Source organism: Lissotriton vulgaris, chromosome 3_1 (assembly GCF_964263255.1).
Source record: "Lissotriton vulgaris chromosome 3_1, aLisVul1.2, whole genome shotgun sequence".
Classification (NCBI taxonomy): domain Eukaryota; kingdom Metazoa; phylum Chordata; class Amphibia; order Caudata; family Salamandridae; genus Lissotriton; species Lissotriton vulgaris.
The window spans coordinates 72,092,613-72,104,622 of record NC_141689.1 but is presented as its reverse complement, the minus strand read 5'-3'; the positions used below and the strand labels follow the sequence as shown (position 1 = coordinate 72,104,622).

General features: G+C 48.8%; 1 pseudogene; it reads right to left on the bottom strand.

The window, feature by feature from the left end:
* Nucleotides 1–3,965: 3,965 nt before the first annotated feature.
* Nucleotides 3,966–5,298, bottom strand: LOC147725986 (26S proteasome regulatory subunit 6A pseudogene; annotated as a pseudogene).
* Nucleotides 5,299–12,010: the final 6,712 nt, after the last annotated feature.

Sequence of the window (12,010 nt, the reverse complement as noted above, 5' to 3'; positions counted from 1 at the left end):
TGAAATGCCAGAAACCGGTCCCCGGTAGCTTGTTTCCTTCCCAGTATAAGAATTGGCTTGGTAGTTTGGTCTGCCCTGTTCCCATGATGCACTGGGCCAGGGTCAGACTAATTTGCATATAGCCAAGTTCTGAGCTGGGATGGTGCAGTGAGCTAAAAAACGGTGATGGATCAAGCCCTGATCTTTGGACTGGGTAAGAGTGGTCTGCTTAATTCAGACACTCTGTTCATCACTACCCCCTTTTCTGAATCATTTTTGTCCACCATAAGCGTGGAAGGGTATACTCAGATGTGAGTCCCTAGCTCATTGCACCATCAGGATTCAAGCAAGCCGGGCCGAAGACGGCTGAAATGCCAGAAACCGGTCCCCGGTAGCTTGTTTCCTTCCCAGTATAAGAATTGGCTTGGTAGTTTGGTCTGCCCTGTTCCCATGATGCACTGGGCCAGGGTCAGACTAATTTGCATATAGCCAAGTTCTGAGCTGGGATGGTGCAGTGAGCTAAAAAACGGTGATGGATCAAGCCCTGATCTTTGGACTGGGTAAGAGTGGTCTGCTTAATTCAGACACTCTGTTCATCACCACCCCCTTTTCTGAATCATTTTTGTCCACCATAAGCGTGGAAGGGTATACTCAGATGTGAGTCCCTAGCTCATTGCACCATCAGGATTCAAGCAAGCCGGGCCGAAGACGGCTGAAATGCCAGAAACCGGTCCCCGGTAGCTTGTTTCCTTCCCAGTATAAGAATTGGCTTGGTAGTTTGGTCTGCCCTGTTCCCATGATGCACTGGGCCAGGGTCAGACTAATTTGCATATAGCCAAGTTCTGAGCTGGGATGGTGCAGTGAGCTAAAAAACGGTGATGGATCAAGCCCTGATCTTTGGACTGGGTAAGAGTGGTCTGCTTAATTCAGACACTCTGTTCATCACTACCCCCTTTTCTGAATCATTTTTGTCCACCATAAGCGTGGAAGGGTATACTCAGATGTGAGTCCCTAGCTCATTGCACCATCAGGATTCAAGCAAGCCGGGCCGAAGACGGCTGAAATGCCAGAAACCGGTCCCCGATAGCTTGTTTCCTTCCCAGTATAAGAATTGGCTTGGTAGTTTGGTCTGCCCTGTTCCCATGATGCACTGGGCCAGGGTCAGACTAATTTGCATATAGCCAAGTTCTGAGCTGGGATGGTGCAGTGAGCTAAAAAACGGTGATGGATCAAGCCCTGATCTTTGGACTGGGTAAGAGTGGTCTGCTTAATTCAGACACTCTGTTCATCACCACCCCCTTTTCTGAATCATTTTTGTCCACCATAAGCGTGGAAGGGTATACTCAGATGTGAGTCCCTAGCTCATTGCACCATCAGGATTCAAGCAAGCCGGGCGGAAGACGGCTGAAATGCCAGAAACCGGTCCCCGGTAGCTTGTTTCCTTCCCAGTATAAGAATTGGCTTGGTAGTTTGGTCTGCCCTGTTCCCATGATGCACTGGGCCAGGGTCAGACTAATTTGCATATAGCCAAGTTCTGAGCTGGGATGGTGCAGTGAGCTAAGAAACGGTGATGGATCAAGCCCTGATCGTTGGACTGGGTAAGAGTGGTCTGCTTAATTCAGACACTCTGTTCATCACCACCCCCTTTTCTGAATCATTTTTGTCCACCATAAGCGTGGAAGGGTATACTCAGATGTGAGTCCCTAGCTCATTGCACCATCAGGATTCAAGCAAGCCGGGCCGAAGACGGCTGAAATGCCAGAAACCGGTCCCCGGTAGCTTGTTTCCTTCCCAGTATAAGAATTGGCTTGGTACTTTGGTCTGCCCTGTTCCCATGATGCACTGGGCCAGGGTCAGACTAATTTGCATATAGCCAAGTTCTGAGCTGGGATGGTGCAGTGAGCTAAAAAACGGTGATGGATCAAGCCCTGATCTTTGGACTGGGTAAGAGTGGTCTGCTTAATTCAGACACTCTTTTCATCACCACCCCCTTTTCTGAACCAGAGCTTCTCGTGGCACAAAACAAAGAAAGGCCCCCTCGAGCCTCTCTGGAGAGCCTTGCGGGCTCTAAACATTGTGGGGCCATGGAGCCGCTCAGGGCTCGAACTACAAATGCCCCTTGAGCCCCGCAGGCTCTGAACCACTACCTCACAGGCAGGAGGGGGCGGGCACCGGCAATGTGCCCCGACGCCCCCTCTAACTAAAAATGGCCCCCGGAGCCTTCTCAGGGCTCTAGACAACGTTGGGGCGACCCGCTGCCAACCGGGGCCGCCCTGACTCTATGCCTCCTGAGCACTACATTCTCTCCGGGTCGCCGCCCCACACCACAGAGCCCAACTCACCGGGCTGCTTCCTTGGGGGAATCCGCTGCTCTGCTCCTCGCCGGGCTGCGGGAATCTCCTTTGGGCAGCGCGGGGCTCTCCACGACACCGGAGCCCCGCCTGCCTCTACAGCTGCCACATCACTGCGGGGCTCTCCCGTCCACATGGGAGCCCCGCGAAAGCTCACACCGGCCTCCGCTACCCTCGGGCACATCTCCGTTCTCCCTCCATTGCATGGGAGACCCGGGCAGGGGTAAGCAGAAGTTGCCTCAATCAGGCCCCACCCACGTCTTCCCTGAACTTGCCTGTCTTCCTGTGACTGGGGGCCGCCAATGGCAGCGTGGCCCTCAGTCGGGAGGCGATCCCAGCGCCCTCGAGGCAAACCCCAGGCTGGCGGCGGCAATTTCGAGGGGTTGGCTCCCTCGTGAAAAGTAAAAATATAGCATCAAGGCCCCCGGCGGGGTGGGCACCTGCCAGGGGCTTAACTGGGCATTAAAAAGTGGGCAAAAATGCCGTGTGGGCACCGGATATGGTCATAAAGCGCTTCCTCAGCGCTATTGGGAAATAAAGCTCTCCAAAGCGCTAGAAGGGCAATCAGTCAGTGCTCCCAGGTGCTAATGGCCATCAAAGTACTTCAGGGGATAGGAAGAAGGTCCAAAGGTCCCAGGGCAAAGCAAAGTCCCCCAATCAGCCCAGGCAAGGCAGAGGGGTCCCCCAGAGTCCTCCAGGCATCCATCAGGTATTCAGGGGCTGGGCAGGGCTCAGGGAGGCAAGCCTTCCCCTGAGCCCAAGCAGCAGCACACCCCTGGCAGGATTCAAGTCAGAAACAAGAACATTTTTAGAGTGTCACAGCACCCTTTTATACCCAAAATCCATTGTCTAAAGGGTGCAGGCAGTGTGAGAACCAGCTAGAACTGGTTATAGGGAATTCCTTTCACTGACCAGGCTAGGGACATCAGACGCACCCCCGGGGTGGAGCCCGCATTGTGTGGGGAAAACCCAGACCCATTCAGGACCCTCAAACCAGACGGTCAATCCACAAGCAGGCCCAGGCTCACTCCTCCCCTCACATCAGCATGCTAAACACTCCATTCACCACCGGGGCAGACCCTCCCAGACTCTTGGAGTCAGGCTCACCAGCCAGCCTCAGCCAATCACACGCCAGACACAAATTACACAAATTTGCCAACTTCTAGATGTGGCACTTCTACACTAGACACACTCATGCCGCATATATCATTATGCAGCATTCAACCTCGCGAGTTCCCACATACCAAACTCGACCCTGCACTCCCCACACATCAGGAAGTACCATGGGCATACATATTCCCCATTCATTCCTATGGGAGGGCAGGTCACTCACCACACATACACAGAGAGCTCACGCACTTTACACTGTACCACAGTGAAAAAGTGCGCAGAGGCCTAAAATCACCAACACCAGGTCACAGAAACAGGCTAGGAAAAAGCAAAAAGTCTCGGGATGAACCTGCCAAAAGGGCCGGGTCCAACAACGACAATATCTAGGAAAGGCAGTACATGTGCATCCTCCAATTGTCCTGTTTGCCCCTATACTGTGGACACAGTGTACCCTGCCCCCACAGCTACAATACCCCCCTAACCCCAGTTTCTGCCAGATCATTCCACCCACTCTAGTCCTTGCAAACATGGCCCCTGCGATGGTCGCCGGGCTCTTCGTTCCGAAGCGCACACTATGTGTAGTACTGCAAGTTGGCCTTCTTCTTGGCTTGAACCTCCAGGATGCCCTCCATGTAATCCTCATGGTTCAGTTCTGTGGCTCCTCTGCGAAGTGCAATCATGCCCGCTTCCACACAGACGGCTTGTACTGAGCTCCATTGAAATCATCTGTGCATCGAGCGAGCTCTTCATAGTTTACATCAGGGCTGACGTTCATTTTTCTGGAATGGATTTGCATGATGCGAGCCCGTGCCTCTTCATTGGGCATTGGGAACTCAATCTTTTGGTCTAATCGTCCAGAATGGAGCAGGGCTGGGTCCAGGATATCCACACGATTCGTAGCAGCAATAACTTTGACTTGCGTGTTGGGCTGGAATCCATCCAACTGATTCAGGAGCTCGAGCATGGTTCTCTGCACTTCTCAATCACCAGCTTTCTCGCTGTCGAACCTCTTGGTACCAATGGCATCCAGTTCATCAATAAAGATAATAGAAGAAGCTTTCTCTTTAGCCAAAGCAAAAGCATCTCTGACGAGTTTGGCACCATCGCCAATGAACATCTGTACCAGCTGTGGGCCTGCGTGCTTCAGGAAGGTGGCTTGGTCTGTGCGGCACATGCCCGAGCCAACAGGGTTTTGCCAGTGCCTGGAGGACCATACATCAAGACTCCTTTAGGGGGTTGGATGCCAAGGTTTTCAAACTTCTCTCTGTGGTTCATGGGCAGCACAATGGCTTCCACCAGCTCCTGGATCTGCTTGTCCAATCCACCAATGTCGCTGTACTTCTCTGTAGGCCTCTCGTCTACTTCCATGGCCTTCACACTGGAATCATACTCTGTGGGGAGAGTCTCCAGGATCAGGTAGGAGTCCTTGTTTACACCCACAAGATCTCCAGGTTTCAACTTCTCTGCATCAGCCAGTCCAATCACAGGCAGAAAATAGGTCTGTCGGGTGGATGTTTTGATAACAGCACATTTTCCTTTCCGCTGAGAATCCAGGTCGATGTTTGCGCCATCCTCCTCCTGGTCATTGGGGTCAACATTGAGCAGCTCTATGACGTTGGAGACCAGGTACGGCAGGGTTTTGTTCACTTTGATCTGCTCGCTGTTCTCTTTGATTTTGTCTTTCATGGCCTGTAACTTGTGCGTCACACGGAAAACCTCACTCTTCATGATCTTGATTTCACTGTCCAACAGGCGCGTACTTTGAATAATTTCTTCTGTTGACATTTTGAGAACTTCTTCACCAAAGCCATCTTGCTCGCTCTCCTCCCACACGGACGTCATGCTGCCGCTGCTCCCCCTGGTCTCTCTGCTGCCGGGGCCGGTGCTGCCGCTTCTGCTGCTCGGGCTCGGCTGCGAGTTCCCGACCGCACTTTCGTCACGGGGTGGTGGGGACCGAGAGGCTCCGGCCCTCCCGAGGCTGCTCTCGCTCCGCCTGCCGCCGCCTGTCACACCCGCCCTTTCCGGTGCTTGACAGCCGCCCCCCCGCCGCGCGGACACCGGTCACACGAGCGGGGTGGTAGTTTCCCAGAACCGAAGGATCAAGGCTAGGTTTTTTTTAAAGTGCCTTTACCATTGCTTCCTTCATAGGAGAGGGACCACCCCAGAGGAAAATGAAGTGTTATTCAGCTCTAAGATGACAGGGGAAACAACTCCCGCTACCTGCCTCAGTATCTTTAGGGGTACTGGATCTTTAGGCGACCGACTTTTTACCTGTGAAAATGAATTTTTATATGGCCTATATGTCCCCTATCGTGTACCCCAACATGTAGTATATGTGCATGACATCCATGCATTTTCCCTCTATGGCCGAAATGATGACGCCTATGCATTTGCGTCCAACGTTAACATGTCAGTTACCAGGCCCTCCATGAAAGAAACGTTAATTCTGCATTGAGGCCTATGTTGCCAATGTAATTGCATTGTGCACGTTTTTAAGTCAAGATGGACCCATTCTGTGGCTCAGCTTGTGCCATGGACCCGAATTAAGGTTTTCATGCTTCCAGACACTCTGAGGGCTGCAGCTCCGCATCCCTGACCTCTCGCATACTTTCAGTCAGCCGATGAGGCCCCGCACGAGGGTGCCCAGACAGTATTCTGCACACAGTTATCTGCCTGCCCTACAGAATCACATTCCTGCTTAGTGAAGAAAGGTAAACAGAGCCCGTTTGCAGAGATAGAGCCCAGTCTTTCTGTCTCCGTTTAAGTGATTTACACAGCTCGCATCCATAGAAAGCCCATAGCCCCATGTAATGAACCAAGAAATGTATGCCCACACTGGCTCTTGCAGATGAGCAACCTTTGCTTGAGTGACCTTTTACTTCAGATAAAACATCCCCGGACCCAAGATATCAGATAATACACGACGTGCAGGTCGTCCTGACACCGAAGGCCTCTCTACTAGCACGAAAGTCAGCTCCCCCCAGCTCCCCCCCAGTTACACGTCAATTACACGTCATGACCAAGTTGCGCACACAAGTAGGGCAAAGGTTCCAGCTGGCCATGCAGACCCCCTCCATGTATCCACCCACCTATGACTCACTTATGACTCCTCAAGTGAACGCCCACATGTACGCCCACATGTTTCTTATCTTTCTTTCTCTTGCTCGGCCTAGAGCACTCCTCCTCTCTATGCAATCTAATGTATAAATATTGTACTCTGTGAATAAAGTTCAGAAGACCCTTCCTGAACCTTAGTGGTGATGGAACCGATTCTCCGCTAACCCGGGTTATTGAAATAAAGCCCTTTTGAATCGGACACCACGGACTCTGCCTCTCATTTAATGCATGAACTTTCATTTAAGTATAGAAATTATGACAGGGTAATATTTTATTTACCACATTAATCTGGCGCCCGAATAGGACTAGTCCCTTTCCCCACGCGCCGGTGATGTAGGTCCAGCCTTCGCCCCCCTTCTACAGCCGTGACGGACTTCAGAGTGCACGCAGCGGGGGTTTCCCGCTTACTCCCTCAGGCCCACGAGGAGGACGGACTGCGACCAGGCATCCACACGAGGCGGTGAGGATCGCGGATCATCCCAACCAGAGCCCAAGCCGTGAGAGAGCAAGGTCTGAGGTCTCCAGAGGTCCACCTGTTCCCCGGCGCATGCGCAGTATCAAGTTACCGAGGCCTTCAAGTTCTGCTTCCCGGTGAGTACCACTAGTGGGAATGCATAAAGTTAAAGACGGGTTCATTTAGTTGAGCTCGGTAAAGACGTGTCCGTTCACACGGGCACGGTAAAGACGTGTCCACGGGTAAACGTGGGCACGGTAAAGACGGGTCCATTTCGGTGGGCACGGTAAAGACGTGTCTCTTTCTGAGACCGGTATGGTTGTACTGTATTTCAGTGCATAAAGTTAACTGTTTTCAAGTACATGTTTTTCAAGTCTATGTATCAGTTAAAATGTATCTGTTTTAGTGTTTTAGTGTTTTAGCGTGTTGTAGTGTGAATGATTGTTTCAGTCAGTCTGTTCTAGTGTGTATTGTGTTTTTCATTACGTTGGTTTCATCATGCCACTGTTTTCAAAGTTACGTCAGATAGGCACCAGAAAAGGCATACTAGAAGAGCCAGTTAACATCCCGCCTAGAGACACACCTGGTCATTACATATATAATGAACATGGGCTAGATGCCATATTGTATTTAGACCTATGGGCTTGAACAGTTGCAGTGTGAGGAGATTGCAGTACATCATGGCATTTGACTTATGCAGGGTGGAAGAAATGCTTTTCATCTTGGTGTTTGAACTGTAAGGCTTGAAGGGTAACTGTCTGAAAGGGAGCCAATTACATCTTGGTGTTGAGGAAATTGTACTTGTGTGTGAAAAAGGTTTTTAAATTGCTCATTAAATGGCTTGCTGCATTTGCTTCTGCTATGCAATGGGAAAGTATTCAGTGTAATATGATTTGTGGAGTTTCTTGTACATAGCTCCTTGTAAATATGGCTTGTGAGGAGCATATTCTCATTTAGACTTGTTGTGTTTCTTGTGCATTGCGCCTTGAATATATGCCTTGTGAAGAGCATGTCATTTTTGGACTTGTTGACTTTCTTGTACATATGGCTTGTGAATAGCGCCATGTGGATATGGCTTGTACAGAGCATGATATTGTTGCATTAGTCAGGAGAGAGCTGGATCTCTTTCAGCTGCTTGGAGAAAATGTTTTGAAGATGTGCGTACGTGTTATTTGAAAACGTGGAGTGATAAGTTCTTGACTTTCCCATGTACTGCAGTCATTGGGGAATGATGGTTTTTGAGCTGCCAAAGGGTTAATATCTTGGATTGAGACGGCGGTATTTGTTTTAACATGCTGTTTAACATGCATGGTTATGTGAGCTGACACTAAAAGTCAGTGAGTGTTTAGATGAATGGTGGTTTGATTTTACTTTCATTGGTTGCTGGTTTCTGCCTATGTGCTTTGTCAGTATGGTAACATCATACAGCAGTGTTCATTTAACTTTCTATTTGAAATGCGTCCACGAATTTGTGTGGGTTTGCCTTGGAACACATGATTTAATGTGTTTTTTCCGGAGGTCGGAATGTTATAAATCAACCAGTCGGATTGTGATAAGAGTTTTCAGCTGTGGATGGCACACGGACCAGTGTCTTAGAATTAGTGCGTTAATGGTTGAGAAGAAAATACAAAACAGACCCATCATAGAATGTGCTTTTAATTAGTGTAATGCAACCATGTGCTTTTACAAAAGTGTGTTCTAGAAAATATCCAATGCAAGCTGCCCCTTAGAATAGCGTGTGAAAGTTAACCCACTCAGTTAGGAAAAATGACTATTTGAAAATTAATGAACCTGGCCCTTTTTGATAGGTAGAATAGAAAGGCTTGCACACTAAATTTTGACTTCTTTGTTATGCAGTGTGCAGAGAAATATTAAACCCCACAGTCCATGATAAATTCGTTTTTCAAATGCAAAGTGCATAAGCCTTGTGTGCAGAAGCAAATTGCCCCCCTTTTTGTGTGTTAATCTGCATGCTAAATAAATGCCCATGTTTCAAATGTCTTGCCTTCTAGCTGCATTAGTTAGACATAAGTGTTTCTTAGAAAGTGGAGCTTTCAAGTAGCAGTACATTGTAACAGAATTATTTTAAAATGCTAGCATGTGACTGTGTTACAGATTAATTTGCTTTTTATCACGTTTTAAATTTGCTCTAGTTAGTTAGAGAATACTGATTCTGACGTGGGAACAGTTATGTTTAGAGTTCCAAGGAATGTGTTTTTCGACCTTGGATTAGCCTGACTCCCAGCGAAAGATTTTTTGTAAAGGGAGGGCTTTTCCCTCTTGGAGCACCGAGCAGTGCCTGCCTTGTTATTATTGGCTATATTCCAATTTCTTTCCGCGTAGGGATGTTTATGTAAGGGGAGGGTCAAGTCACTCTTCCTTGCTGTCGGCGCAGACAGCTTCATTGACTTCAGATAAGGGATCCTTGCACATGCAGAATAAATTGGCAGACGCTTGGCCCTTGGAGTTAGATAGATACAGTAGGCCTAAGTGAGCTTCCCTGACTAGAGATTAGAGATGCTTAGACAGAATAATTGGCAGGAAGCTTTGCTCCTGCAATGAGCTCAGTGTTGGCAGTGATTCAATTTTACATCACAGTGTAGCTCGGCTCCTGCTTGGATCAGATTCAAGACTCTGAGCGCGAACATCTTTCTGGAGGTGGGGGCTGCTTCTCAGAGGAGTGAGGCAGTACACGCAGTCAGACTACCCGGAATAGCAATCTTTCTCATGAAACAGCCTAGAGAGGGTAGATGGCTTGCCCCTTATTGAGGTTCCTGTAGATCAATGGGGTCCCTATGTACGAGGTCGTGTACTAGGACAGGACAGTAAGTTTCTGATTGACACAGGGGCGAGCAGAACTACCATCAGCCATGACGAGGTTCCAGGGGCACCTCTCTCAGGCTCACAAAATATTTCCTTGGGATTTTCAGGAAAGCCTATTGTTAATGAAGTATCGGAAGAGGTTTCCCTTGGAGTTGGTCCACTGTCACGTACCACAGACTTGGTACTTACTAAATCATGTCCAGAAAACTTGCTACGTATAAAGACATTAAAAGAACTAGGAGCAGTTATTTGTTGTTCTCCGGAAGGAGTGCGACTGTTCTTACGTGATTTTAAGGGACATTATGTTCTGAAAGATTTTGACCCCAGACTCCAGAATGTACCACAGCACCGAGGAGCACAAAGTGTCCCCTTCAAAGTTACAATTCTGTGCCCAGCAAGTGGTTTACCTTGTACACTTGCTGTCCAAGAGGGGTGGGCAGCTGACACAAGAACGTATTCAGTTAATTTCTAACCTTTCACAGCTCAAGACACAAAAGGAAGTACGGGCCTTCATTTGGCCTCACTTCATACTGTAGACAATGGATTCCCCAGTATGCCCTTCTAGCCAAACCACTAATACAGTTGACAACATGGGAGGCAGCGTCTTCGACTGTCCTCCCTTGGACACAAGAACACACCTTGGCATTTGAAGAATTAAAAAGAGCCTTATGTCAAGCGCCAGTTTTAGCGACTCCTAGTTACAGCAAACCCTTTATGTTTTTCGTAACTGAACGGGAAGGAACAGCATTATCTGTCCTTACACAAGATCAAGCAGGAAAACACAAGCCTTGTGCTTATTTTTCTAGTACACTAGACCCAGTGGCCCAGGCTCTGCCTGCGTGCCTGAAATCAGTTGCAGCAACAGCTCTAGCCATAAGACAAAGCAACTCGATTGTGTTGGGCCACCCCCTGACAGTCCAGGTACCACATACAGTGGAAGTTCTCTTGAACAGGACACAGACACAACACTTGATTGTAGCGAGACTGACAGGATATGAACTGACGTTATTTCAGCCACACATAGAGATCAGACGATGTAACATTCTTAACCCTACTACACTCTTGCCCTCAAGTACAGTAGATACTGCACCACTTGACTGTGTGGAAGTAATAAATACAGTGACGAAACCAAGACAAGACCTGACAGATGTTGCACTTCCAGATCCTGACCTGACACTTTATGTTGATGGTTCATGCATGAGAACAAGCACAGGAGAGCTAGTGGCCGCATATGCCGTGACCACTGCTACTAAAGTCATAGAGACCCACAGAATAGACACACTGTCAGCACAAGCAGCAGAGCTCATCGCTCTGACACAAGCCTGCATAAGAGCCAAGAACTTGAAAGTGAACATTTATACAGACTCACAGTACGCTTTTGGCGTAGTCCATGACTTCGAAGTTCTCTGGAGGGAGAGAGGTTTCTTGACCTCTCATGGTGCCAAAATTCAGCACGGCCCGCTTATTCAGGCCCTGTTAGAAGCAATACATTTGCCTACAGCCATAGCTATCATGAAATGCAAAGCACACACCAAAGTTACAGACACCATTTCCCAGGGTAATGATCTGGCAGACCGAACTGCTAAATTGACAGCTCAGACACCAACAGACACGACAAAGACAGAGATACCATTACTGACCAAAAGCATGACAGTCAGGGATCCTTCACAAGATGTACTCGACATACAGACACATGCCACTCCAGACGAAATAAAGAAATGGACTGAACAAGGAGGGGTCCAGACAGATCAGGGATGGATGACAAAAGGCAAAGTCACGTGGTTCCTCCCTGACTCCATGGTACAAGTCATCATAAACACAGCACATAAGTCCAGCACACTTAGGAGAAAAGGCTATGCTAGACAGTTTACAGAATATTTGGTTTAACAAGCACCTGCGTGCAGCAGCAAAGCAGAAAGTACGTACCTGTATGATCTGTTGCCAGTTCAATCCAGGTAAAGGCATCCCGGTGGAACAAGGCGGATTTCATCCTCCTGACCACCCTTTTGAGGTCCTCCAGATGGATTATATCCAGATGGACAGATGTAGAGGTTACAGGTATGTCCTGGTAGTTGTATGTGCACTATCCAGATGGACAGAAGCGTATCCAGTCCCAGATTATACTGCTGTGACCACCGCCAGGCAATTGGTGCGTGATTTCTTCCCGAGATATGGA